This window comes from Theropithecus gelada, chromosome 12, assembly GCF_003255815.1.
Source record: "Theropithecus gelada isolate Dixy chromosome 12, Tgel_1.0, whole genome shotgun sequence".
NCBI lineage: Eukaryota > Metazoa > Chordata > Mammalia > Primates > Cercopithecidae > Theropithecus > Theropithecus gelada.
This window is the reverse complement of record NC_037680.1, coordinates 57,620,228-57,647,838: the sequence shown is the minus strand read 5'-3', so window position 1 is coordinate 57,647,838 and position 27,611 is coordinate 57,620,228.

The following is a 27,611-nucleotide window of genomic DNA, read 5'->3' as shown; positions in this document are numbered from 1 at the left end:
TGCAAGTAAAGAAGTACTTCAAGGAAAACTTACAGTGTTGACAGACTTTATAATGTGACCACAATCTAATACCATCACAAAGTAATGTGTGACTTTTCGAGCTGTCAGACCGCAAGATAGACGTTTAATGGCAGAGGGACTCAGAGGTAATGGAGCAAAGCAGTGGTCTATTCCAACACAGTGGAACATAGATCTGCTATTGAATAAGCAACAGCTCCCTTTGGCTAACTTTCCTTGAAGTCTGTGGGTTTAATGAGCCACTGTTTTGTTCCTCTTCACTCCTTAATATTTTAAACATACTTATTACAGTGAAATCAATAAACAAAGGGTAACTGAATTAATACATGTAATGCATATGTATTATAGTACATATAACTGTAATACAATGGAGGATTTTTAGAGGCTATATCCTCTGTGATGGAAATATCCAGAGGTAAAAATAGTACAGAAGATATGGAAATGTACTCCCAGGTCTGGTATTTTCAAGATAAGAATATGGTCATATTCAACTAAGACAAAGACAAAAAAACTTTACAGGTTTTAACACTTTATACTTTTAGATACAAATAATATAACTTCAATGATGGAAATAAATGTTCATATGTCTCTAATCCTTATTTTATATTTATATCATTATTTATTTACTATTTTCATCTGAACAATCATACAACAGAAATTCAAAGATAGAAGAGATCTTAGCTAAATAACCTTTGTCCTTTGTATATGAGGAATCTGAGATTCAGAAAAATAAAACTGTTAGCAAAGATTATATAAATAGTGAATACCAGAATTAAAACTATAATTCAGATCAACAGATTCTTTAAGAATTTTAAGTTATAGTTTTAAAAATGAATACTAGGTACCCTTAAAAGGAGAGGAGGGAATGGACAGGATGAGACTGTATAATTACAGTCTATTTATCATTAAAATCTTTTAATTATCAAATGTATAAGTTATTTATGTCCAGGTTTACAGAATCAGAAAAGATAAAATTCAATTTGGTAATATATCAAATAAAGGTTAAGAAAATTGTTTAAATAAACAAGATTTAATTTATGTTATCCAAATTAATGACTATGTTCCTGAATAACATCTCCCTTTTTCAATTTTACTATAGCGGTTTAAAATATACAGCCTTCATTTTAGGACATGTATCCAACTTTGAATTTTACATAATCATTAGTGTAGGTACCTTCAAGTCAAGCACACTAATGCCCTTCTAGAAAGATTCCATGGGAGAACTGATAATAGAACAAAGTAACTGAGTCTATTTCTAATGATTTATGTAATTAAAGTTTAATATAATTGGACATGGATTGGTACTGGAGTTTTATTTCTGTATTCTAGAGTACACATGGTGGGAAACTTTTAGTCATAAAGCATCTCTCTCTCTCAAGGATGTAAATGCCTTTGACATTGCTGGATGATACTGTCACTGAGGGAATGGGCACCATCTGTCCCTGTTTAGTTGTGTTGAGAATGTTGACCTGACAGCACATAGCAAAACTGGAGAAGCCTGAAAGGGTATCTCCATTCCTTTCTAACCTAGTAATAATTTATCTGAAGTGTTGCAAAACCATATGAGTTTGTCTGTGAAACGAAGACAGTAGAATTATTGTCAATCTGGAAATGATTAATTACAGGAGTTTAGAAAGAGAAAGACTTACACAGAAGTTATCTGGGTTCAGAACCAATAACCTTTTCCAGCTGTCATACGGGAGTAAAGTGGAGACATAGAGATTCTTTATTTGCTTAGGATCTAATTGAGACTACTGGGTTAAAGACCCGGGTGATATATTAGTATGAAAAGGGACCACATTGATCAGGGTGTGGTATAGTTAGATTAGAACAATAGTCTACTTAATTCCCAGTAAACTTGGAAGGATAGGTTTGTAATCATAATTCATCTTTCACTTTAGTCTTTTATAGTTAAAACCAGAAGAGAAGTGGACACAGATGTCAGACAATTAGCAAAGGCTTTATTTCCTCTGACCCATATGTCTAATTTTATAAGTAGTCTATTATCGCTACTTACGTTACATATGTGTAGCTAATTAACTCATTATATTTTCCCAGCAACATTCTCCTCCTCTTCCTTCTGTGCCTATATTTTCTATTCATGGAACTAGCATTACTTCAGTTCAAAAGTTTGTAATCTTTTAAACACCATCCCTCCCTCCCCCATCAGCTGCTTTGCCAATTGATTCTACATAGAATACATCTCCAAGTTGTTCCCTTCTGTTTGTTTTCAATGCTGCAGCCACAACTCAATACTTTCTTTTTTACTATATATTTACTCTTTAAATATTAGCTACCCGGATTCCCTATCCTCAATCTCCCTCTACATTCTGAGTTGTGATTCATTTTCCTAGAGAACAATTCAGATTATTATGATCTAAAATCTTTGATTACCCTTGAACTATCTATTTAATAAAGCCCAACTGCAAGCAGGCAATCATTATTTCTCATTCAATGGCTTCATGATATTTCTTGCCTCCTCCTTCATGCTCCAAGCACTGAGTTTCCCTGACTCTGTACCTTATTTATAAGATTTCCTCTGCCTGCAATGCCAACTCATTTTCTAATTGTCTTTTAAGATCTAGATCAAAGCTTATGTCCTCCACAGAACCTTCTGGGGTTCCACAGCTATGAACAACTTTTTACCGCCTTAACGTTCACAGGATGGGGCTTAAAGGTATCTACCTGAGAATATTATGAGGTCTAGGCAGTAAAATTGTAGAATCGTCGGCCAAAAGATGTATGTTTGCAGTTCAGGCCACCATGTTAAAAAAGAATGATGGGTGGCCAATACAACTCCCTACACAAAGATACTTTCTCAAGAAGATTCTGGAAAATAGATTGTTGAGTCTTGTCCTACACCTGGAAGTTTGGTTAAATCTATAGTAAAAAGCAATATTATTGAACATTTAAGCACAAAAAAAAATATTAAAAAGGGGGATCATGTTTTTTAAAGGAAATAAATGGCTGTATAATCCAATGGCCTTTTTGTGAAAGGATAGATAAGCAGAAATGATGTGAGACCCAGTGGATACGATTGTTAGTCTTCTATGGCAAAGGAATGTCCACTCCCTCTCACTCCACTTCCCACATTCTATTAATATACCAGTAACACAATGTTTTTCATAATTCTCTAAGCCATGTCCTTTCATATTTCCATACTGTACATTCTCTTTTTGGTTCTCTGGACCAAATTAAATATTACTTATTTTTTGATATCTTCTCTCAAAACAAATAAATAAATGTACTTTCTTCTTTAATCTCCTGGCATATTGGTCCGGATATCTCAGTTATTATACTCCTCACAATGGTGCCCTAATTATTTTTTTACAACATGCTTCTACTTATGGGTGAATCCCTGGACTGTAGAACTGAGTTATTATTCAATCTTTGTGTAACTAGAATGTTATAAAGTGTCTAGCATATAGTAGATGCTCAATAAATATTGGATAAATGAAATAATGAATGAAAATATGGTAGGTACTACTAAGTTTTAAAACAAAATGAGGCTCAGATTTTAAATTGCTTGCTCATATTCAGCCAACTTATCAGTAGGAGAGCAAAGATTCATACCCAAGTTTTCTTATTCTAAGATCAATACTCTTTCTCCAAATAGACTTACTCACATGAATTTACTAACCAAATCCTTGAATATTCAAATTAGATGACACTCTTGGATCTTTCACTAGATTGATTTTTTAAAAGCAAGAGATATTTTTATAGAGAGGTACAAATATAATAAACTTTAAATTTAAATATAATTTAAACAATTACATTCATTTATATAGCACACCCACAACAGATTCCAGTATGCAGGTAAAGCAAAGAAATATATAAACACAATACTTAACTTTGAGAAAGCCGTGCTTACCCATAAATCTTCCCTTCATGTGACTGTCAGACAGGTAATTGGACTCGATGGATTTGGGTCTGAACCAATATTTGATTCAACTACATTTCAGCATGATAAAATGAATGCGGAGTGCCCTGGGTGTTTGTAGTACTAGGGGGATATGAAATGATTAATGCAGCCTGCTAAGTATACCAATTTATTATTTTAGTCAGGCAAAAGAGCTATGTGACTTGGTTTCAAAACAAATTGAATATTTCGGGTTACCTGACAATGTTTTAAGTATTTGTAAACAGAGTAATAGTAGTGAAAACTCACGTCCATATTGTAAACTGATTACCCATGTATCCCATTTCACAACTGATTCCAGCTGTGTCTACATGCATGGCTGTTGAGAAATTTCAAGAAACATTTCCAGCTATCAGTGCTATCTTTCTAAATGGCAGGACTATTGGCAGAGATAAGAAAAATTGGTTATTTGTACCAGAACTGAGATAAAACATTCTAAGTTTGACAAAGATAAACTAAAGGAACCATTTGGCCCCATTCATAAAGGCATGAACTCCTTTACTATTGGATCTTGTAATTTACCACACCATATGGCATTGGCTGTTTTGGAAATGAGAGTTCAGACTACATGGAACATTGGTGTGATGCATTGTAGCTACGTGTGTTGTTACCTTATACTCTTCTGAAGCATTCTTTTTCTGTACTAATTTTAAAGAAACATTGTGCAATTTGCTGTCAAATTTATACAGAACTGTTGAAGTGTGGTGTCATTTTGGTCAAAATTAGATTGCATAAATTCAGAAACCCTAATCTGAGACCATTCAATTTCCCAGATTACTAGATTTACATATTAATAACTCCTAGGGTATATTTCTTTTCACCAGCTCTAATTGCACCAGAATTTATGGCTTGGGCTCTTTTAAAAGCCAAATGCAATGGCCAAGTGCTTAAAGCCTGGACAGTTGCCACACTGTCACAGAGACCCTCAGCAGAAACAAGTCTCGAAAGCTGGGGCTTTTATTTCATTCTGTTTTCTCCCACGGGATGGTTCTTACCACATTATTTAATACATACTCACATACTATGTACTCCCAGCAAACTCCAATGCCAAATGATGTATAAAAGAGAGTATTCATGGCCTGTTGATTCAAAATGTGTTTGCTTTTCTAGTCACATTCATCTTTATCGTGACACATACTTAAACATATGAAAATCAGAATTTTTCTCCTTGGATCGAACTTGTCAATTTCTATAATGTCTATGAATTGAAAAATTTTAAAAAGTAAAATTTGGTGTGTGGGTGTATGTGTGTTCTGAGCAATGAATTTTGGGTGTTCTACCTCCTCTCAAACAACAGGGCCTCCTGCAGAAGGAAGGAGTTAGTGCAGAAGATTTTGATTCACTGAAAGCATGCTTATTTCCTTGGTATCTGGGAAAGCAAGCACTGTTTGGTGGTATATTCCTCAATTCAATAAAGAGAGTTTTTATCCCCATGTACATATGTAACAGTCAATTAAAGAGCCATTCCAAAGGCTGTAGTAGGTTGGGTTTTAATTCCAAACTCTCTTGCCTTTATTTAACAGGAAAACAAATGGGAGTATGTTTCTCATTGAATATCATTTTTCAAAGATGATATCTGCAATGCATAATTTACTTAGACAATGTTTAATGTAAAATCAGAGAACCAAATGTCCAACCAGAATATGGCTGAGCTGAGGCTAAGGGGACTGAAGTGAAAATATTATTCTTCCCAATTTTTTCTATATTAAATTATCTGCATAATTTTAAAATGACTACTCTACACAAAGCACAATGAAAGCTGTGACAAGGAATGTCCAGATGTAATATCAGTTCCTACATCTTCATCATAGCAAGGAAGGCTCAGACAGGTTCACAATCACAATACAAGGTAGTAAGTGATTGCAGTCGGAGAGGTACAAACAAGCACTGTGAAGCTCAGAGATTAGAGGGTGATACATTTATTTAAGTAGATAAGAAAAGGCCTTGTGAAATATAAACATGTAAGATGGACTAACATTTTAATAGGTTGAGGAAGGGTGTGATTTTCCAGGTAGATGGGAAAGAAGAACAACACACGACTGGGGGACATAGGCATGGAACAAGTATGGGAGCCATCATATAGCCTAGATGCATTGGGACCTTAGCATACAAAGAGAATACCAAAGGGAGACACTATTAGGACATTACTTGGTAACGATATTCACAATAGTGAATATTGAAAGAGCTTGAACACTCTAAGGATTTTTTTTTAATGTTTCTGTTAATCTTGAAGAAGTTTTCAGTGGGGAGCTGATTCCCATTTATTTTGCTATTAAACAAAGACAGAAGATTTAGAACTAAACCATAGTTTAAAGCTATAGCCTTTGGAAGGGCTTATTAATGTTAGATGCCTACATGAAAACACAGATTTGGGGAGTGTATCGGGGTAAATTAGGATGTATCATAGTAAAACAGTATATAATCTGGGTTCCAAATTCATAACAACAATCATAGTAATAATGTAATAACAACTATATATTGAGATCTACTCACTATGTGACAAGTGCTTTACATATGTTATTTCATCTTATTCTTAAAACTGCCCTATGAGGTGGCTACACAATATTATTTTATACATGAAGTAACCAACACTCCAAATCCAAGTAAAATACCTAAGAAGTCAGGTGAAATGGACCAGACTCCATTCACTACTTGGCTACTACTCTCTTGCCTCCCATTTGGTCATCAGATAATTCTTCATCCCCTACAGTTGACAGTCAGTCAAGCATATTTGTCCAAATAGAGCCTCAGAAGGGTGTCACCAAACCAAATTCTTTGTAATTGTAGAGAAGTCTGTGCTAATTGTCCTCTCTGTCTCCACATCTGAGACTACTTGAGAGAGTTGACTGCACACCATGACGGGTATAGCACGGGCTCTGAGGACAAGCTGCAAGGTGCAAATACTGACCCAACTACACACCACAAGTGTTCTTTAGTTCTATGTAAGCACAGTTACTTGCAGAGAGACCTATAGTAGGTCAAAGGCAACACACCTAAAACTATGAGTCTTTTTCATTCTTCTAGCTAGGAGATCATAAATCATTTGCAGAATACAAAATAAAGTCCAGTCCTAATTACAGAAGAGAAGAAACACAATTATCTTTAAAAACCCACTCTTGCATCATGGAAAACTTTCATCTGTTTTATTTTAAATGACAGAACTGTTTTTTTGTGGATGCTCAGCAGTTATGATAACTAGAGAAGAAGCCCATGGTGATATCAATACGGTAATGGAATGGAGGGGGAAGGGTGGACTTAAGGCTAGTCCAGCAGCTGAAAACTCATGTGCCCCTAATTTAGACAGCCATTACATTTTCTGCTTTCAGTAGCATTTGAAAGTTGCAATTTTGTTCTGATTGCAGTTACAGATGAGAAATAAATATCAACTTTTTAATTTGTATTTATTTTCCAAAAGTTTCTCAGGAATTTGCCATCAAAACCTTAAGTTACTCTGTGTTAGGTACCATGTAACAGGCTGACTATATGCCCCTTTTTGCTCAGACAGATCTGCTCCAGCCCTGTCCTTCCTCTGCCCGGCATTACAGGAAACCACACTTCCCAGGATCCCTTGCCCTCTAGCATGGAGGTAGGCTCAGCCAAAGAGAGGCAATGATGGAAGATTGGTGGGCAGGCTACAGAGCAAGGACAGCCTTCTCTGTGTCTCCAGGAGCATCTTGTGCTGGTGACCACAGCACCAGTTTCTGGGCTCTGGTCACACCACATCACATCTTCTGTGGCCCTCTAGTCCTAGGTGTATGGTGATTTCCTGCTGTTGCCAATCTCTGGGTTTGTTCACCATCTCCTGTTTGTCTCCTTGGCTCTTATATTACCTGTGTAAACAGTGTCCAGCATTAAAGTCCCTCTGATTGAAATGTTCACATTGAATATTTCCCACCTGGACTCTGACTGATACACTACACAACGCTTTAACCCAAATGCTGTTGGGTAGGGTTTTCTTGCCAAGAGTGTCAAGTAAGCACTTTGCAGTGCCTCCTTCCAGTGTTTCAGTGGTTACAGTATCATTAGATTTTGCAGAAGTACTAATGACTCATCCTTCTCTTTTTCTAATATGTGATTTCTCAGAGTACCATTGGCAAGTAATCCAAAAGTGAACCCACTCTCTTAATATCTGACAATATCTTACTGTGGAATCCTTCCCAGAGTTATTTGCTTCAAATTGTCATTTTCCTCTGTCTCTATCTATTTTTGCTGCTATAGAAGACCTAGAACTGGGTAATTTATAAAAAAAAACAGAAATTAATTGGCTCACATTTCTGGAGGCTTGGAAGTCCAAGATCAAGGGGTCGGCAGTTGGACAATGGGCTTCTTGCTGAATAATTCCATGGCAGAAGGCAGAAAGGCAAAAGAGAGCAAGAGGAAACTGAGCTTGTTCTTTTTTAAGAGGGATGGGTCTCACTATGTTGCCCAAGCTGGAGCTCCTGGCCTCAAGCGATCCTCCCATGTCAGTCTCCTAAGTAGCTGGGATCACAGGCATGAGCCACCATGCCTGACTTAAGTTCATCCTCATACTTTTATAATGGCACCAATCCCACCCATGAGGGTGGAGTCTTTGTGGCCTACCCACCTCTTAATACTATTAAATAAAGGTCTCATCTCTTAATATTGTTACAATGGCAATTAAATTTCAACATGAGTTTTGGAGAAGACAAACATGCAAATGATAGCATCCCCCAAAGTCAGAAGCCTTCCAGCTTAGCCTGTATTTTTCAGTGAATTTTTGCCATCTTTACTGTACTCAAAATGCTACAGTATAATTCCAATCCACTCTCATCATCATAGTTATAAGCAATCAGTTGCCACCAATAGTTAATTTTCATAATGTTCCCTGCATTCCTCTCTTCTTTCAACGTTACTGCCAACCTCAGGCCCACTTCACCTTCACCTGGATGATTTTGTGAGGATTACCTGGACCGGTTTGTCTGCCTCTAAGTTTTCCCATTGACCACATCTAAAGTTTAATCAGCCTTAATATCATTTTCATAGTGCTTGATCTTAAGCTTTGTTTGTCTCATACCACTTGCTTATAGGACAGTTCAAATTGAGATTGGCATTTAAGATCTTGACAGTCAGTCAAAATATACATTCCCATTGGTAGTTATTACTCCTTCCTAAAATGTAAAACCTCTTATCTGGTCATCTGAATATCAGGAGTTAGACTATTTATGGTTTACTTCTCTGGAAGATGATTACCAAAGACATCATTTAGTAATACAGTTGACTGTATTCATTGAGCAATACAGTGATAGTCATTGAGCAATACAGTTGACTTTTGAGTTCTCACACTGTACTCAATGTTTACAAGTTCTAAACGTAGTTTGAATGTTTTGTTAATTTAGTATCTAGTGCTGGCCTGTATTGAATCTTTTGGGCTTCTGAATGAACCAGGTCAGATGAGGAAGAAGGCATGCATATAGGGTACTGATTTGGATTAGAAGAATCCATGGCAAACATAGTAATGCCTTCTAATTCCCTTCTCACATATTCAGTCTGTATATCCCTTATATTCTGAATATCAGTTAGGCTCCTAGAGGCTTTTTGGACTAGGAGATAGATAACCCATAGCAAATTAGATCCCTTGGGAAAAACTATTTAGGACTATACCAATTCCATGAACTACTTTAGGAAAAGGCAAGGTCTTTGAGATGAGAGGAGCCCCATGTGTGGGGGATGGGGGACGGAGTTGGAGCTGGATTGAGCTTGCTTGAGTGACCTCTGGCCAGGCCACTAAATATTCTAAATATTCAACTGCTCTGATATTTAGAACCTTTAAATATTGGGCTTCAGTCTTGCTGATATACACAAGAACTTTCTAAAGGACAATTAAGCCAGCTGTTGATATTTATGAGACTTCTATAAAACGATCAAGAAAGAAAATATGAATCTGAACAGTTTAATATTACCCATAAATATTCTGCTAATTTACCTCAGCTAATGAGAGCTTCCAAAATAGTTCCTAAATTTTTTGCTGAACATCTGTGCTAATGTGGGTAGTTATACTACCAAATAATCTCAGTTTTTGCTAATTTATTACCAGGAGTTAACGTTTATAACACAGTTTTTAAATTTAAAATAAGGTGCTAAAATTATAGAACATAACCAATTATATGAAAATATATTATGTTTTCTTTATTATAGTCTGTTTTGGTAAAACTCAATAAGGATTAGTTTAAAAAATCTTTTAGATAAAAATATCACAGAAATCCTTACAGGTGAGGATAACATGAATTACTTGCCTGTAATTGATGGCATCTCTAGTTGGCATAGCTAATTTTGATTCTCTTTAGGTGAAGATATTCTTTGGCATTCATCATCTATTCTCCCTTCTAGCTCAGTTTGATGTGCTCCTTTATGTTCCAAAATTAAGCCAGGTGGATCATCGACAGCAGGAAATGGGCCTATATATCAAGCAACTGGATCGTTTGCTCTGTTTGTAACCTCAAAGTTGAAAGATTATAAACTTCTTTGGTTCTTACAGAGGACTTTACAATACACCACCCAAATCATTGGTCCTTGCACTATCTCCCTTGTATATTTGGAGGACATGAAGAGTGAGAGTGACAAAAGTAGCCAATGCAATGACTTTGACTCTTCGTGGTGCAGAAGATCACTAGAGGAGACTCTGCAAAATCCATGGCCCCCAAGTCCCTCCAATAACTATAAATATTTAATCTTCTTTTGAAGTCACATACCACAGATAGTTCCTAAGAGAAAAGATTAAGTTCAAAGGGAATACGTAATACATACATACATGCATACATAATTACAGGAGAAAATGAATCCATTGATTAGTTTGGGATTATTTTTATAAATCTAGGCCTAAAAGAATAAGTATTGATTGGGGGAAAAACCCAGTAATTTTGAGGACAATAATGAAATTTTGATACAATCAAAACAAAGAGATAAAGGAAAAAGGATAAATAAAGATAAATTTGATAGCCAACTTCTATATTTTTTCCATCATTAAAATGACTGAAAAAGTCACATTAAAGTCTTGGAACCTAATCATTATAGCAAAAAAAAAAACCCACAAACTCTGAAATCCGGAGAAAAGAAATGCTAAAATTCATACAGGTACAAATAAAATGTATATTATCTGGATGAGGCAAAAAACCCCACCTTCTTTGGTTTGATTCTCAAATATTGAAGTCACAAATATTTTTCTAGCTTTTTTACCTAGATAAGCCTTGACATTTCATTCTACTTTGCAATTTTTAAATTGCATTTTGTTTCTAACAGAACTGAATGATGAGGAAGATGGAGATAGAGGTAATTATTTCCATTCTCCAAATTAATGAATGTTAACAAATTCTATGAAGAAAAATAGATTTGTATTTTGTTATTTTAAAAGTTTCCCTTGATTTAATATTAAATTTTAACATACTATGAAGAAAATGCCAATTGGAAATCATCTGAGGAAAATTCATGAAAAGATCCAAAAAATGCTGACAAATAAAAGCAGTGGGGGAAATAGCTTGAACAGACATTAAAATATTTCAAAGTTAGGTTTTGAAAATATATTTTTGAACTAGTAAAGGAATAAACAGATATATCAATGGAGCATGAAACAAAGGCCAGAAAAAAAACAAATAAGAATTTAATATATGGTAAAGTAACCCTTCAAATCAGTGAGGAAAAAAATGGATTATTCAACAAAATATGCTGAGCTCAAGGGTTGGTTATGAAATATATGTATATATGTATGTGTATGTATGTAAAAACACACACATATGTATATGTAGCTACCAAATGCCTCCAGGTAAAATTTTGAAAAGCCATAAAAATATTTGGAGAAAATTGATGTAAATATAATTTTTTCTTGATGAGGGAAAAGACTCTTTAAGATTTACAAAATTTAGAAACCATAAAGTTTGTAATTGGTAGATTTCACAACATGAAAATGTAAAACTTGTCTACATCAAGGAACATCATAAATTTTTTTAAAAAAGGAAAAACAAGGACAAAAACATTTGCAACATACATAACAGATATCGCTTCTGTCTAATTTGAACATTTGAATCTATATGTACATATATATTTATAAAACAAACAATGTCTGGGGAACATTGACACAATGCATCTTTGCCCTCTGTAATCTCTGGTTCGTAGTTGCCCTGAGGCACCCATTCTACCTTGCCAAGACTAGTCAATTCAGTTCAGGAGGTTTCTTCCATGCCTTGATGCTTACTGTCTCTAGGAACAGAATATGACATAAAGGAGATCAAATCCGACCAGAAGAAAAAGAAGAAAATCTGCCAATTCTATCCTAGTAGAGTGTGGAAAAGGGAAAAGTGGGGAAGTAAGGAATCAGGTAAAAGTATCTTAGCTCTTCACTCCTGAACCAAAATCACAGATGGGAGTGGGGTTTTAGAAAGGTAGAGAGAAAAGCCACAACAGAAGAGGCTTGTGCCTCACCCTTAATTTGAAACTCTGAAACAGAGATGAAAGAGTAAAAGTGGCCACCTGAAGTGGTCAGAAAGAGAAACAGCCCTGAGTTAAGGGCCTTCCCTTGACTCTTGTTTGAGGCTGAGAAGTTTCCAAGCCTGAAGAGTGGAGGGATTAAGCCAGAGCTAAATGGACAGTGACAGGGCTCCAAATCAGATGCAACTGAGGCAGGCAAGGGGGCTCCAGGCTCTGAACAAGACAAGAGACCAGCTACAGCTTCAGTAGAAGCTTCCAAGAGTATCAAAGAGTCAGATAGGCAATAAACCTAGCAGATGATTACACAGACGCCTTTGTACCCTTTATCCACATACTCCCCTCCCACTACATGCAATCACTTAAGTACTCACCACCAACACAAAAATATAATCAGATATCACTTGAAGGATCAGGGAAAAGGAAAGTATATCTTCAGCCTGAGCATTTACTTGAGATTGAGTTATCAGGGGAACAAAAGTCATTAAAACTAAAAATATCTGAGATACTTTCATTGATAAGTTTAAGTTCTTCCTCACCGCTACATCTACCAACTGCCTTCTCCAGATGGGGGCTCATGAGAAAAACTGGACTATTTACAGAAAATTAATAAGCAAAATTTCCTTTCTTTCTGGAGAGCAGTAAGGAAATTTGTGATTATTTTACATATACAAAACGTTCTTTAAAAACAACTGAAAAGACCAGGCGCAGTGACTGACACCTGTAATTCTAGCACTTTGGGAGGCTGAGGCAGGTGGATCACGAGGTCAGGAGTTCGAGACCAGCCTGACCAACATGGTGAAACCCCATCTCTACTAAAAATACAAAAATTAGCCGGGCGTGGTGGCAGGCGCCTGTAGTCCCAGCTACTCGGGAGGCTGAGGCAGGAGAGTCACTTGAACCTGGGAGGCGGAGGTTGCAGTGAGGGGAGATCACCACCAGTGTACTCCAGCCTGGGTGACAGAGTGAGATTCCATCTCAAAAAAAAAAAGGCTAAGAATGTTAACTCATACACACACACACACACACACACACACACACACACACACACAAATTCAAAACCTTCCATATAAAAATCATTCAGCTTCACTAATTTTAAAAGCGTAGTCATGAAAGGAACATGCATTTTTGTATACCGAACTATTAAACATTTTTTAAAATGTTGGTGAGGATACAGAGATGCTGACTGATATAAACAGGTAAATGTTTCCGGGACAATTTAGCAGCATATTTTAAAAGCTTTGAAATTCCTTTTGTGATATTTGTCCCAAGGAAATAATTAAGGAGTTATGACCATGTAGCTATGAGATCTTCTTTCCCCATCACTGATAACATTGAAAACATGAAAATACGAAGTGATTGGTAAATATATAGTTCTCTTATAAATAGGATAATAAAAATTTAAACACCCTGGAAGTATAGCTGTTGACAATGGGAAGAGTTTCACAATGTATTGCTGTGGAGAGCAGTTACAAAACAATATGGATTCAAAAAAAAAATCATATCTCTATAGATTTAGGTAATGCAAGGTGGGGTACCAATGAATTAGACTTTTTTATGTAATAGAGAAGTGATTCAGTAGCAGGCCAGGCGTGGTGGCTCATGCCTGTAATCCCACCACTTTGGGAAGGCAAGGTGGGCAGATCACTTGAGGTCAGGAGTTCAAGACCAGCCTGGCCAACATGGTGAAACCCTGTCTCTACAAAAAAAAAAAAAAAAAAAAAAAAATAGCTGGGTCTGGTGGCACACGCCTGTAATCCCAGCTACTCAGGAGGTAAGGCAGGATAATTGTTCGAACCCAGGAGGCAGAGGTTGCAGTGAGCCAAGATAGCACCACTGCACTCCAGCCTCGGCAACAGAGCAAGACTCCATCTCAAAAAAACAAAAAAATAATTCAGTAGCAATTTTTACCATTAGTGATGATGATGACATTTCTCCTTTCATCGTTCTGGAAGGAACCACGTTTAGAACCACTAAAGTAATAAAGGCTGACGTTAATTGAGCACAAACTTTGTGCCAGGAACACTGTTAACTCTGTATTCATATATTTAATCCTTAGAAGTACATATGACAAAGGCGTGATTATTATGTGTCCTATATTACTGATGAAGACATATTAAGCACAGAGCCACTGAATAAATTTCACAAGATCATCAACCAGAAGATGACAGGTCAGAGCTTTAAATGTTAGCCACATGAATCCAGAGGTGGCTTATGTAACCATTATTCTGTATGTAGATCTTCCCTAGTAGAAGGACCACTGCAAGGCCAGTACTTATTGAATTCTGAGAGGAAAGAATGATAATTATATATGTTTGGGCATGGCAAGGCCTGTCTTGTAGATCCTCTTGATGGATGAAACCAGATAGTAACCTTCCCCCAGGAACTTATCTACATCCACAAATTCATGTAGGAGTCAAGATGATTTCTAGAAGAAATAGGATGAAAATCAAAATTCAATTTCTTTTGAGATTCAAACATTCGAATAGGTCTGATGAACTGGAGAGATCTTGGCTGAGGCTGAATGGAGGAAAAACACAACTGGAACCTGGAAGCAACCTACACAGCCATATCCAGCAAGTCTTGACTGGTGGACTTTCTCTTGACACTAGCGTCAAGATCTAGGCCATCAGAAGTGTGGGTGTTGAGAGCAGTGTAAAACTAATGCCTGATCCAGCCACCTGGGTATACCTGAATTTTTTTAAAAAGCTACCTTGAGAAAAATAAAACATGACCCTGTGTGCAATGAAAACTGACTACTAAGAGCTTGAACTCTGGGCTTACAGGTTTGAGAAGTGTGTCAATCACTGAACTTAACACCTGAGGAAGGCTGCTCCTCTCTGGTACTCCAGAGAATTGCTGTGTGGAGTGGAAACAGTGAGGCAAACAGGGCATGCTAAAGGTTGTCCAATCTCTGCATCAAGGTGAAATATACCAGAGGAATCCCCTGGCTTGAGTTAGAAATCGTGAAATTCTTGCCTGCACCATAGAAAACATTGGGGGTGGCGGGGAGCGGTGCATGCAAAGTGGTTCATGTCTATAATCCCAATACTTTGGGAGGTCGAGGGAGGAGAAATGCTCAAGACCAGGAGTTTGAGACTAGCCTGGGCACCACAGGGAGATCCCATTTCTACAAAAAATTTAAAAAATTAGCTGGGTGTGGTGGTGTACACCTGTGGTCCCAGCTCCTCAGGAGGCTGAGGCAGGAAGATTTCTTGAGCCTAGGAGGTTGAGGCTGTACTGAGCTGTTATCACACCATTACATTCCAGCCTGGATGACAGAGCGAGAGCCTATCTCCAAAAACAAATGAACGATAAAACCACTAATGGGCAAGGAAAAATCAGGGCTTCATAATTATAGGCATGTAGGGGGCTTGGGAGTATCATGATTTTAACATCAAGGAAAATATGGCCTCATTTTGACTTCACAGACTAGTCAGTATTGAAGACATCTGGTTTATGTGTATATTTGTTTTTTGGAGCTAGGGAGTTAAGAGAGGCATCTATAAAAACCCATATGAAAGAATATATAGTATTTCATTATGCACAGTGGTTGTTAGGTGGTGGGATTCTTATCATTTTAAATGTTCTTTTGTCTATATTTTCTAATATCAAATATTGAGTTTTCAACAAAAAGCAACTTTATTTTAGGAAAAAATAATCTTAACTGAATTCCAGTTAATGTTGATCATACTGATATTTGTTTCCTATGCTACTCAATAAAGCAAGCACTCTGTAACTCATGCCTTATCCAAAATAAAAACACATTTTCTTTTTTTTTTTTTTTAGTTGGAAGAATTATTTTTTAATTCTGAGACTATGCAAATATTTAGTAAACCTACACCAGACTGAGGAATAACTCTGGAGATTGTTATAATTTGCCAAATTAAGAATCCTTTTTGAAAATTTTTATAGGAACATATTTGCCTTTGTTCCTTTGACAAGATTCACAATTGCAATGATCTTTTATTTTTCAGCTTAGAAAAATCACTTCATTCAATGAATACGGCAGAGAAAATGTACAGAATTTTCTATAAAAGAAAGATGTTTGGAGATGAGACATGAACTGCTGCTTGGGTCATTCAAGTTTTATTATTTGGAGCTTGTATTGTACTCCCAAACCAGTGAAAAAATAAAAAGATTTAATCAGATTTGTGAGATGGTGCTATTAAATGCTGGGCTGCAAAATGACCTACAGCTTTCTCAAGACATTAAGTTGTTGGCAAACAACCAAGTTCCTACTTAGGCAAAACAATGAATGTAAATGAGAGACCTTTTATTCATGATACAATTTAGTGACGAGGCCTTGATTCCTTCATTCTCAAACAACAGTACGAAGGGGATTTTAACATTCATTTATCAACTGTAAATTCAAGAAACTTCTGTTATCTCTGAGCTTTCCTCTACAATGCCTACTGGAAAAGAAATACCTTCTTGCACCCAATGACTACACTCTTTAAATTTCCCATTAACCATTTAACCATGAGGACTTGCTGTGTGCTACAATATTGCATTGGGATCTGGTTAGTAAAATCCCTCTAGATTAGTGATATAATCAGAATGACCTTACTGGAAAGGTCTTTAGAGGGAATCATGAAATTAAGAGATTGTATAACCTACCAACTAACCCACCTTTGTCATTTTACAGTTGAACAACTGGAGGCCTAGAGAGATCAAGCGTTCCAAAGCTAATGGTATGCAATGCCGAGGCTAGAATGCAGACCTTCTTTTTTTTTTCCTGAACTAGTTCATTTTTCAACTTTCAAGTTTTACAACTCACTAAGGAAGACTGCATCTTAACCTAGTTTCAATTTATTTGGGGTTCAAAGGTATTAAAAACCACTCTTTGCCCCCAAAGATTTTACTATTAAACTATTTTTTACAAACAAAATTCCTGGTACATATTTTTATTCATTGACTCATTCAATAATTCAGGGTTATTTTCATGAGTCAGGCATTATTTTAATTGTATTTTTAAGCAGCATATTAGTCAGAGTTCTTCTGAAAAACAGAACCAACAAGATGTGTATATATACATATGTATTTGTATATACTTGTCTCTCTCTGTGTGTGTGTGTAGAGAGAGAGAGGGAGAGTAACGGAGAAAGAGATTTATTTTTAAAACTTGACTCACATAATTGTGGAGGCTTGGCGAGGGCAGAATCGAATAGGGTAAGAAAGCAGGCTGGAGACTGGGGAAAGAAGCAGTCTGAGCCCGCAGGAACTCTGCTGGCAGAATTTCTTCTTGGCGCGGGAAGTTTGGTCTTCATCTATTACAGTCTTTGACTGGCTGAGACCCACCCGCATTACGGAGGGTAATCTGTTCTACTCCACCAATTTAACTGTTAATCTCATCCAAAAACAACTTCACAGAAACATTCAGAATAATGTTTGACAAAATATCAGCATCATGGCCAGCCAAAGTGTCGCATAAAATTATCCATCATAAGCAAGGTCACTAATTAGGTCAGAAGCTATCATTTTTTATTTTTATTATTTGTAGAGATAGAGTCTTGCTTTGTTGCCTGGGCTGGTCTCAAACTCCTGAGCCCAAGTGATCTTCCCGCCTCAGCCTCCCAAGTAGCTGGGAAATACAGGGTCTGGCTATATTACCCAGGCTGGTGTTGAACACCTGGGCTCAAAGGATCCTCTCACCTCAGCCTCACAAAGTGCTAGGACTACAGGTATGAGCCACTGCATCCAGCCAGGAAATATCTTTAATGTCAGTTTTGGCTTTAAACCTCAAGAACGAGTTCTTGGTTCCTTTTTCACTGATGATTGCTGACTGTAGGACTAGTCGGTAGGCTCATTCTCTAGGACTCACCAACACTTAAAAAGATTAGTAACTTGCATGTGTCCAAAAGAGTATTAAAGAGCTGTAAACATTCTTTAATGTGTTGTCACAAAATCCAGGAAAATCCAGACACTCATGCAAATTGCCATGTGAGGTGACAGCACTTAGGTTTCCATTCTCAGCAACAGGGGAAATTTTTAATCCAACAGCCTTTGTATAAAGCACTTCCCAATGACAGATGAAAAGCCTTAGTGACTCTACTCCCAAAACTGAGTTATCTTTGTATGGATATTAGGCATCCATAATGCCTGCGTGCTTGGCTATTTAGTGTTCTCTAAAAGTGCTGAAAGTTTGAAACAAAGAACTCTGTAGTATTCTAGACCTTGACAAGAAAGTAGGGAGAGGGAGGGAGGCCAAGGATAATGCTCTCTTTTGAATAGCCTTGGTTTGTTTGACCTTATTCCAGACCATCTGAGGATGGAAAACAGCCACACTTCAGATGGTGGACAACTACTAGGGAACAGGGTGAAAAAGACATTTATATTTCTCCCCCTTCCTCCAACAATGCAGAGTCAGCTTCTAATCTCAAACACAAATCTCACATTATACCACATAAGATTAGGTAAGTTTCCTCAGAAGGAATATCTGTGTGTAAAATATGAATTGCCCATCTCTATAAACTACTTTTAGTCTACTGCAAGGAAAATATGACTTTAATAAACAACAAATCATATTCACATTTAAAATATGAACTTTACAAATATAAATCACATACTAAATGATAATTGTATTTCAAGATGTAGCCAGACTTTCAGAGCTGCTAATTGAACTCAGATCAGTATCTGGTTTCATGCCCTGTTAAGAATAATTTTTCCTCCTGGGTTTGAGGAGCACAGCAGGTTATCCTGTTCAATATATTCCCTCCAGCAACACTATACACTATCATTATTCCCACTAAATTCTTTTGGTTATTTTCAAATCTATCTGGACCAAGATAGCTTAAGTGTCGTATGATCACTTTGAGCATTAGCAGTATAATAAAACAATAATTAATCCTTCAAAATGACTTGTTAAAATAGCTTATCTTTCTTTATGATCTGCATTTATTCATGAATAAAGAGACACTTTAGGATAACTGGATGTTTTTTAACGCAAAAGATGTCAAGATGACATTTCAGTAACAAAGAGTCTGCAGAAAGCATTAAAACTCAGGAGAATGTCCTAAATTAGCTGAAAATTTGAATGTCTCAAATATCAGTGAGTGATTCCTAGAAAAATATGTATTTCAAGTATTGTAGAGGACTACGTGCTCACAAACAGGGTGTTCCCCATAAGTCCTGCTCTCGCAAACGAAGCAGGGCGTTCCTGACAAGTCCTGCTCTTGCAAACGAAGCAGGGCGTTCCCACTAAGTCCTGCTCTTGCAAATGAAGCAGGGCATTGGGGGCCTGTTTATATGTAAACATCTTGAAAATCCAGAAAGTCAGGGAAAGGTCAGAAAAACAATAATGTGTCTTGTGACTTGGCAACATTCCACAAATGACTGTATAAAATAAAGCGGAGCCCGCCATTCGGGGCGGCTGCCATGTTTGTCTTGTCTTGTGTTGTCTTGTGTGTTCATTCCTTTGTTTAGGAAACACGCGGACCCCAACATCTGGCGCAGCGAGCAGGGTCCGTGGCTCCACGAGAGCAAGGAACCGGAGGGGGAACACCCCGGGCAGGTAAATAAAGAAAGGGGGACCCACGGGAAAATTATGGGGAATTCCACCTCTCTGGTCTCTGAATATTTGCAGTTACTCCAGGGACTGTTGATGTCTATAGGAGTAGAAGTTAGTTAAGGAACATAAGACTTTGAAGTGATTGTTTGCCCATGTTGAACAACATTGTTATTGGTTTCAATATCAAACCAAAGTGCAGTTAAATCGAAAGGAATGGTTACAAGTGGTTAAAGTACTGCGTCGAGCTCATCAGCGAGGGCAAAGGATGCCTCTGACTTTGTGGACTTTGTGTGTAATTCCATTACTCAGGCATTAGAGTTACTTGAAACTGACTCAGAGCATGGCGATACTGCCACAGGAGGTGAGGCATCTGAAGCTTTAGAGAGGAATGATCTTAGAGAGGAACATGTTTATGCCCCGGTTGTTGAGGACAAGGAATTGGAAAAAGAGCTAATGCCTCCTTCCTCTGAAGGAAATTCTGATTTGCAGCACATTTTAGAGATGTTACAACAGTTGTTAAAATTGCAAGATACCGCTGCTCCTGTTTCTCCTATCTCTCCGCCATGAGCCTTCCCTGTTACCTTCCCTTCTGCTAAAAGGATTTCCCTTTGCCTCCACCTCCAACCTCTTTGCCTATGTCAGGTCAGGTTTCCTCTGTGCCTCTTCCTCCTGTAGGAGAAAAGAAGGAATAGAAGGAAAAGGGTGATTTCGAGGAATTAGATTTATTCCCAATAACACGGGCTGCTTTCGGCCCCAATGATCAGTTCCCAAACGGTGGCCAGAATGTGACTTTTACAGCCCTACAATTTAAATTTTTGAAAGAAATGAAAGCTGCGATTTCTAATTATGGACCTCAATCACCGTTTGTCCTTGGCCTTCTCGATTCCTTCTCTTCAGAACATATGATGATTCCTATTGACTGGGAAACGTTGGGACAGGCTGTCCTTGATCGTTCGCAATGGCTTCAATTAAAAAGTTGGTGGTGGGAGGAAGCAAGAGTACAAGCTAGAAAAAATGCTACCCGAAATCCCCCAGGACTTACTGAAGAGCAGCTTACGGGTTCAGGACAATACGCCACTCTTAATGCTCAGGCAGGCCTAGATGATATTGCTCTCACTCAGATTAAAGCCTTGTTTATAAAAGCTAGTGGAGCTAATTTAGCTGAATACATTCGGGCTTGTGCAGGTGTTGGAGGAGCTATTTACAATGCTCAATTGTTTGCTGGGGCACTTTCTAAGGCTTTAAAAGGCAATTCTAAACAAGGTATATGCTATCAATGTGGGAAACCCGGTCATTTTATTTTATTTTATTTTATTTTATTTTATTTTATTTTATTTTATTTTTTGAGACGGAGTCTCGCTCTGCCGCCCAGGCTGGAGTGCAGTGGCCGGATCTCAGCTCACTGCAAGCTCCGCCTCTCGGGTTCACGCCATTCTCCTGCCTCAGCCTCCCGAGTAGTTGGGACTACAGGCGCCCGCCACCACGCCCGGCTAGTTTTTTTTTTTGTATTTTTTAGTAGAGATGGGGTTTCACCGTGTTAGCCAGGATGGTCTCAATCTCCTGACCTCGTGATCTGCCCGTCTCGGCCTCCCAAAGTGCTGGGATTACAGGCTTGAGCCACCACGCCCAGCCAAACCGGTCATTTTAAAAAGGAATGTCAGAAAAAATTAGGCTCTTCTGCTCTAAAAGAAAAAAGGTTACCATCTAATATGTGTAAACGATGTGGCAAGGGTCGACATTGGACCAATGAATGCCGTTCAAAAGCTGATAAAAGTGGGAATGTACTGTCACCCCTCTCGGGAAATGGAAGCTGGGACCCGCAGGCTTGGGGCCCCAACAACTACAATGCAGGCCTACCCCAGTACCCAGTGAGCAGTGGCTTACAACATCAAGGAATGACCTCGAGTCCTCCTTAAAGACATCTTACCCTACCCCAGTTTCTCAGCTTTATGCTGCCACTAAGCAGAGTGCTGCTGCTGACCTAGCTATTGTCTAACCTTATACTTTATCTCCTAATAGAGGAATATATAAGTTGGCTACCGGAGTATGTGGTCCTTTGCCAAAGGGACATATAGGACTTTTACTAGGTTAAAGCAGCAACGCTATGCGGGGGTTAATGGTGGTCCCAGGAATTATTGATCCTGATTTTACTGATGAAATCCTTATTATGGTACAAGTCTCACAACTTATGCGCCTAGAGGCAGGGGAATATATTGCATAATTGCTTTTATTGCCTTTTTTTCCTTTATTATCTGGAGATGTGTCTCGTCAAGGAGGTTTCGGTAGTACTGGGAAAACTGTTTTCTGGGAAACTTTAGTTTCTGATCAAAAATCTTTATGTTCATTGCAAATTAATGGGATACTTTTTGAGGGCTTAGTCAACACAGGAGCGGATGTATATAATAATGCTTGGCTCAATGGCCTGATCATTGGAAAAAGAAACAAGTATCGGTTACTCTATCCGGCCTAGGTACTGCTTCTATAGTCTACCAAACTGTCGAGCCCCTGAGCTGTGTAGGACCTGAAGGACAACAAGGAAAAGTGTTCTTTTATATTGTTCCCATTAATATTAACCTTTGGGGCCGTGATCTTTTACAACAATTTGGTGCCTTTTTAAGCATTCCTCATATTTCTTCAGCTGCCAAAAATATGATGTTCAAAATGGGCTACAATCCTTTAAACTCTTAGCCACTGTCCACAAGCCTCAGCTTTACAATTGAAGTGGAAAACTACAACTCCTGTTTGGGTGGAACAGTGGCCATTATCTAAGGAAACACTTAAGGCTTTAAAGAATTTAGTTAAGGAACAATTGGCTGAGGGGCATATTGAACCAAGTACTTCTGCATGGAATTCCCCTGTGTTTGTCTTGTCAAAAAAAAAAAAAAGGAAAATGGCACTTATTAACTGATCTTAGAGCTGTAAATACTTGTATTCAACCTGTGGGGACTTTATCCCCTGTAACAGAAGAAGAATTGTCATTTGTAGAAAATAGAATTAATGAAGCTCACCTTGATTATATTGTACCCAAGCTTCCACTTTAGTTGTGTCTTTTTCATACTCCCCATTCACCAAGGGCCGTTTTACACCAAGATAATAATATTCTGGAGTGGCTGTTTTTGGCTAATAAAGCCATTAAGAAAATTCACCCATATATTGATAAATTGGCTGAATTAATTATTAAAGGACAACATTGAGCTCGTCAGTTGCTTGGTGCTGACCCTGTAAAAATTATTACCCGATTATCTAATCAATACATTGAATCTCTGCTGGAAACTCATGAGGGTTGGCAAGTGGCTTGCGCTGAGTATACTGGTTCTTTTTCTCAGCATTATCCTAGTAATAAATTGTTTGCTTTTCTGCAACAATATTCTTTACTGCCATATAATCCTCAAACTCCTTTCCCTTTTTATCACTCATATTCGTTCTCATTCAGCTTTGCCAGGACCTTTATCTTTTGGCAATAGTCAGATTGATTCTTTACTTATTGGCAGTGTCCAGCGGGCTCAGGATGAGCACCAACTACATCATACTAATAGTTTAGGATTACAACGGCGATTTTCTATAACACGCCAACAAGCCCGAGCTATTGTCAGAGCCTGCCCACCTTGTGCAGTTATGGGAGTCCCTGCTGAATTAAAAACTGATAATGCCCCTGCTTATTGCTCTCGCAAATTGGCTGCCTTCCTCTCTTTATACCATATTCATCATTCCACTGGTATTCCATTTAACAGTCAAGGTTAAGCAATTATTGAAAGAGCCAATGCTACCTTAAAATTACAACTTTTAAAGCAAAAAGGGGGAGATGGACGAGATTCCCCAAAACATCAAATTCTGAAAGCCCTTTTTAGTTTAAATTTTCTCAACCATTGGCGCCAATTACAGCAGTCTGTAGCGGTGAAACATTTTCAACAGCCTTTAGAAAAGCCGCAAAACAGTAATCTGTGGGTGTATTATCCTTCATTACAAGGGAAATATTTAAAAGGAAAAGTTTTACAATGGGGCCGAGGCTATGCTCTTGTCCATACAGGTGCCGGAAACGAGTGGTTTCCATCTCGACGGTTGAAACAGTGCCATGGCGAAGAGGAGCCAATCCAAACAGTTCCTGAAGGAATTCCAGGAGCTAAATCTGAGCGCTAACAGCTGGAGAATTTACATACTGGGCTTATATTCCTTTTCCACCCTTATATCAAGGTGTGGCCTGGGGAGACAGAGAAGTCCCAGTATTTACTAATGATTCTGCTTGGGTGCCATCGCCTTTTTTAAACCAGGATCCTGAATTAGACACTGGCACAGTAAATAGTTCATATCAATTTGGGGTTGAAGGGTTACCTATATGTCTTGGGGGTAGTCCACATTGTCTGCATCTTTCTCATGAGGCTTGGGCTGTTCGGTATAACCATAGTCATATCTCTGCCTTTACTATGATTGTTGTGGCTCAGTTTCAAGTATAATCATACTGCAGTACTTAATGAAACTCTGCCAAGTACATTATCTTTATGCCCTATCCCTGATGTGTCCGGAGGTGTTTCCCAACTAGAGTGGACTAGATGTAGAAGTAGTGGGCCACGATTGTTGTTAGAAGTAAAAGGGAAGAGTCGTAAATACTTTGTTACAGATTGGAGTGTACATGGAGATTTTCAGACTAAATTCAGCCATGTCAACCTGCGTTGGCATAAGGTAATCACAGCATTTCTGCAGATGGCAATGAAACTATTATTTGGCATGATGGTGGTCTATCACCCCCTTGCCACATTTGGCTAATACCTCACAAATACAAGGTCATATTTGGAAGTTGCTAGCTGCTGGTAAACCAATGTTCACTTTCACGGGAAACATGTCCTTAAATCTTACTAATATTGCTAACCCTTTCCATATATCTTTGCATCGAAATAGTTCTAGATATGTTATTGCATGTGTAAGAAAGCCTTACTTGTTGTTGACAGGAATTTTTAAATGGGATAATAATACAGGGGTAGTTAACTGTACAAACAATTGTACATTCTTAAGTTGTATAAATACTACTTGGTGGAATAATAATTGGAATGAGTCTCATTCCGATTTATATATACTAAGAGCCAGAAAAGAAACCGGGCTACCTGTAAACTTAACACATACTTGGAGTGAATCTGCTGGGGTTACTCAAATTTACAAGGTTATGCAAGATCTTGTCCACCGCAGTCGGAGGATGGTTGGAATCGTCGTGACTGCAGTGATAGGACTTGTAGCAATTGCTTCCACCGCCGCTGTTGCTGGATTAGCTCTACACCAGAATATACAAAATGCAGAATTTGTGCAACAATGGCATGAACAATCACATTTGTTGTGGCAGCAGCAACGAGATATAGATGCTCATTTGACTGAACGAATGGATAATCTGGAACAAGTGGTTTCTTGGTTGGGAGATCAGCTAACAGTGTTGAATACCCGGTCTTTGTTGAAATGTGATTGGAACACTACCCAATTTTGTATTACTCCTGTTCCTTTTGACAGCACTGTACATAATTAGACTGAGATAAAGAGACTTTTAATTGGTTATAATAATCTTTCCCTAGAAATACAAGAATTAACAGAGAACATTTCTGAAACATTTCGCAATCAGTTACCGTTGCTGACTGGTGCAGATTTGATGACTGGTATTGCACAAAGTTTGACGTCTTTGAACCCTATGAGTCCTGTAAAAACTTTGCTGACCTCTGTTTCTAGTAATGTATTGATTGTTGTTCTTGCCTTTGTCATTTTTCACAGTCTGCTGGAGACGGTGCCAAAGGGCAAACACCGAATCCCAGCGAGCCCAACATGTAATGATGGTTTTAAAAGAAATTCAAACTTGTAAATAAGGAAAGGGGAAATGTAGAGGACTACATGCTCACAAACAGGGTGTTCCCCATAAGTCCTGCTCTCGCAAACGAAGCAGGGCGTTCCCAATAAGTCCTGCTCTTGCAAACGAAGCAGGGCGTTGGGGGCCTGTTTATATGTAAACATCTTGAAAATCCAGAAAGTCAGGGAAAGGTCAGAAAAACAACAATGTGTCTTGTGACTTGGCAACATTCCACAAAAGACTGTATAAAATAAAGCGGAGCACGCCATTCGGGGCGGCCGCCATGTTTGTCTTGTCTTGTGTTGTCTTGTGTGTTCATTCCTTTGTTTAGGAAACACGCGGACCCCAACAAAGTATATATTTTTTGCACTTTTCAAAGCAAAAGGTAGTTGATAAAATTAATTTTGATGTCTTTCTGTCATCAGAACAAGCTCATAAATTCTAATACATTCAATGGGTATAAAGTTTTTGTCAGACTTCATTTCTATTGTCATAAACATTCACTTCAAAATTTCCCTTTATTTTTTCTTGGGATATATGGCACCAGTCCTGAAATATATTCTTATACTTTTATCACTTTACTCCTGAAAATCTAATCAGGGTCATCTTGAATATTTCTTAGTTTAATCCTGAATGAAAAAGATAATGGGCTTCTAAGAGTAATTACACTTTGTTCATATACATCTATTAACAGAAAAAAACTCTTTGCACAGAATTCTTCCTTAAAACTTTTGGCAGTGTTTAATTACTAACAAAGATATTACTTATTATAATGTGGGCTCTGTGGTTAAGCTAGATTATAATAAACATCTCCTTGTTTAAGAAATAATGTGTATAAACACAAAGAAATATTATGCAGAGAAAATTGTCATCCACTTAAAACTATTTTTAGATTCCAATCTCAAAAATAGTAATTGTGGTAATTTAAAAAGTTTCTTTTAATTTGAGATGCATATAAATTGTGCTGGGCCAAAACTTTGCTTGAGCCAATGTTAAGTAAACTCATTAACAAAAACTGTCATAAAGTTGTTTTCCTTTTAATATTTTGGATGGAAAAAATTTACTTACATCAAATTAAATGAAAAAAAATCTGAGATAAAGCTAGAATTTCTGGTGTGCAAGATTTGACAATAATATCACCTGAGAGACTATGTAACAAGCACTAAAGCGGTTTCCTCGGTGCCTCAGGTAGCAATGAAGAATCATCCCAGACATTAAAATACCATGTGCCTAACCTAGCATTATCATGCTCTCATTAGTTTCTAATCTGGACTGCATAGTTAAGTAGTCCTTCAAAAAGTATTTAAGTATACTTCACGTGTTTAAGTCTTTCATCTCAAAAGACACACACTCATACACTCACACAGATATGCGCACACACACACACACACAAACACACACACTCCACTCCCATAACCTGACAACTCTCTCAAATACTGCCCTTTATAGCCACATTTACCATCGTCAATATCTTAACAGAATTACATCTTATTTTCTCTTCATCTCAGTACAATCTGAATTCTGCCCCATACTGTAATCAGAATAATTTTCACCACATTTTTTGTTTACTAATCCAAGAAAAGAGTTTAGTGCTCATTTGATTCCTCAGTATTTGGAATTGCTGACCACTTCTTCTTGCTAAAACACTTGACTCTTATGATGACATATTCTATTGCATTATTCCATCTATCCAGTTATTTATCACTTATTACTTCTACATCTCAGGTCTGTATTTTAAATCCTGAAGCACTTCTGGGTTTTTCCCTTCTTGTACTGTTATAGTTTTTATCACATGTTGATCACTTCCAAATTAACATCCCTAGAATAGATGTGTTCTTCTCTCCAAATTAATGTGTCCAATTGCTTATTATGAAATTCCAGTTAAAGTCTCATAGGCACCTCAAAGTAAA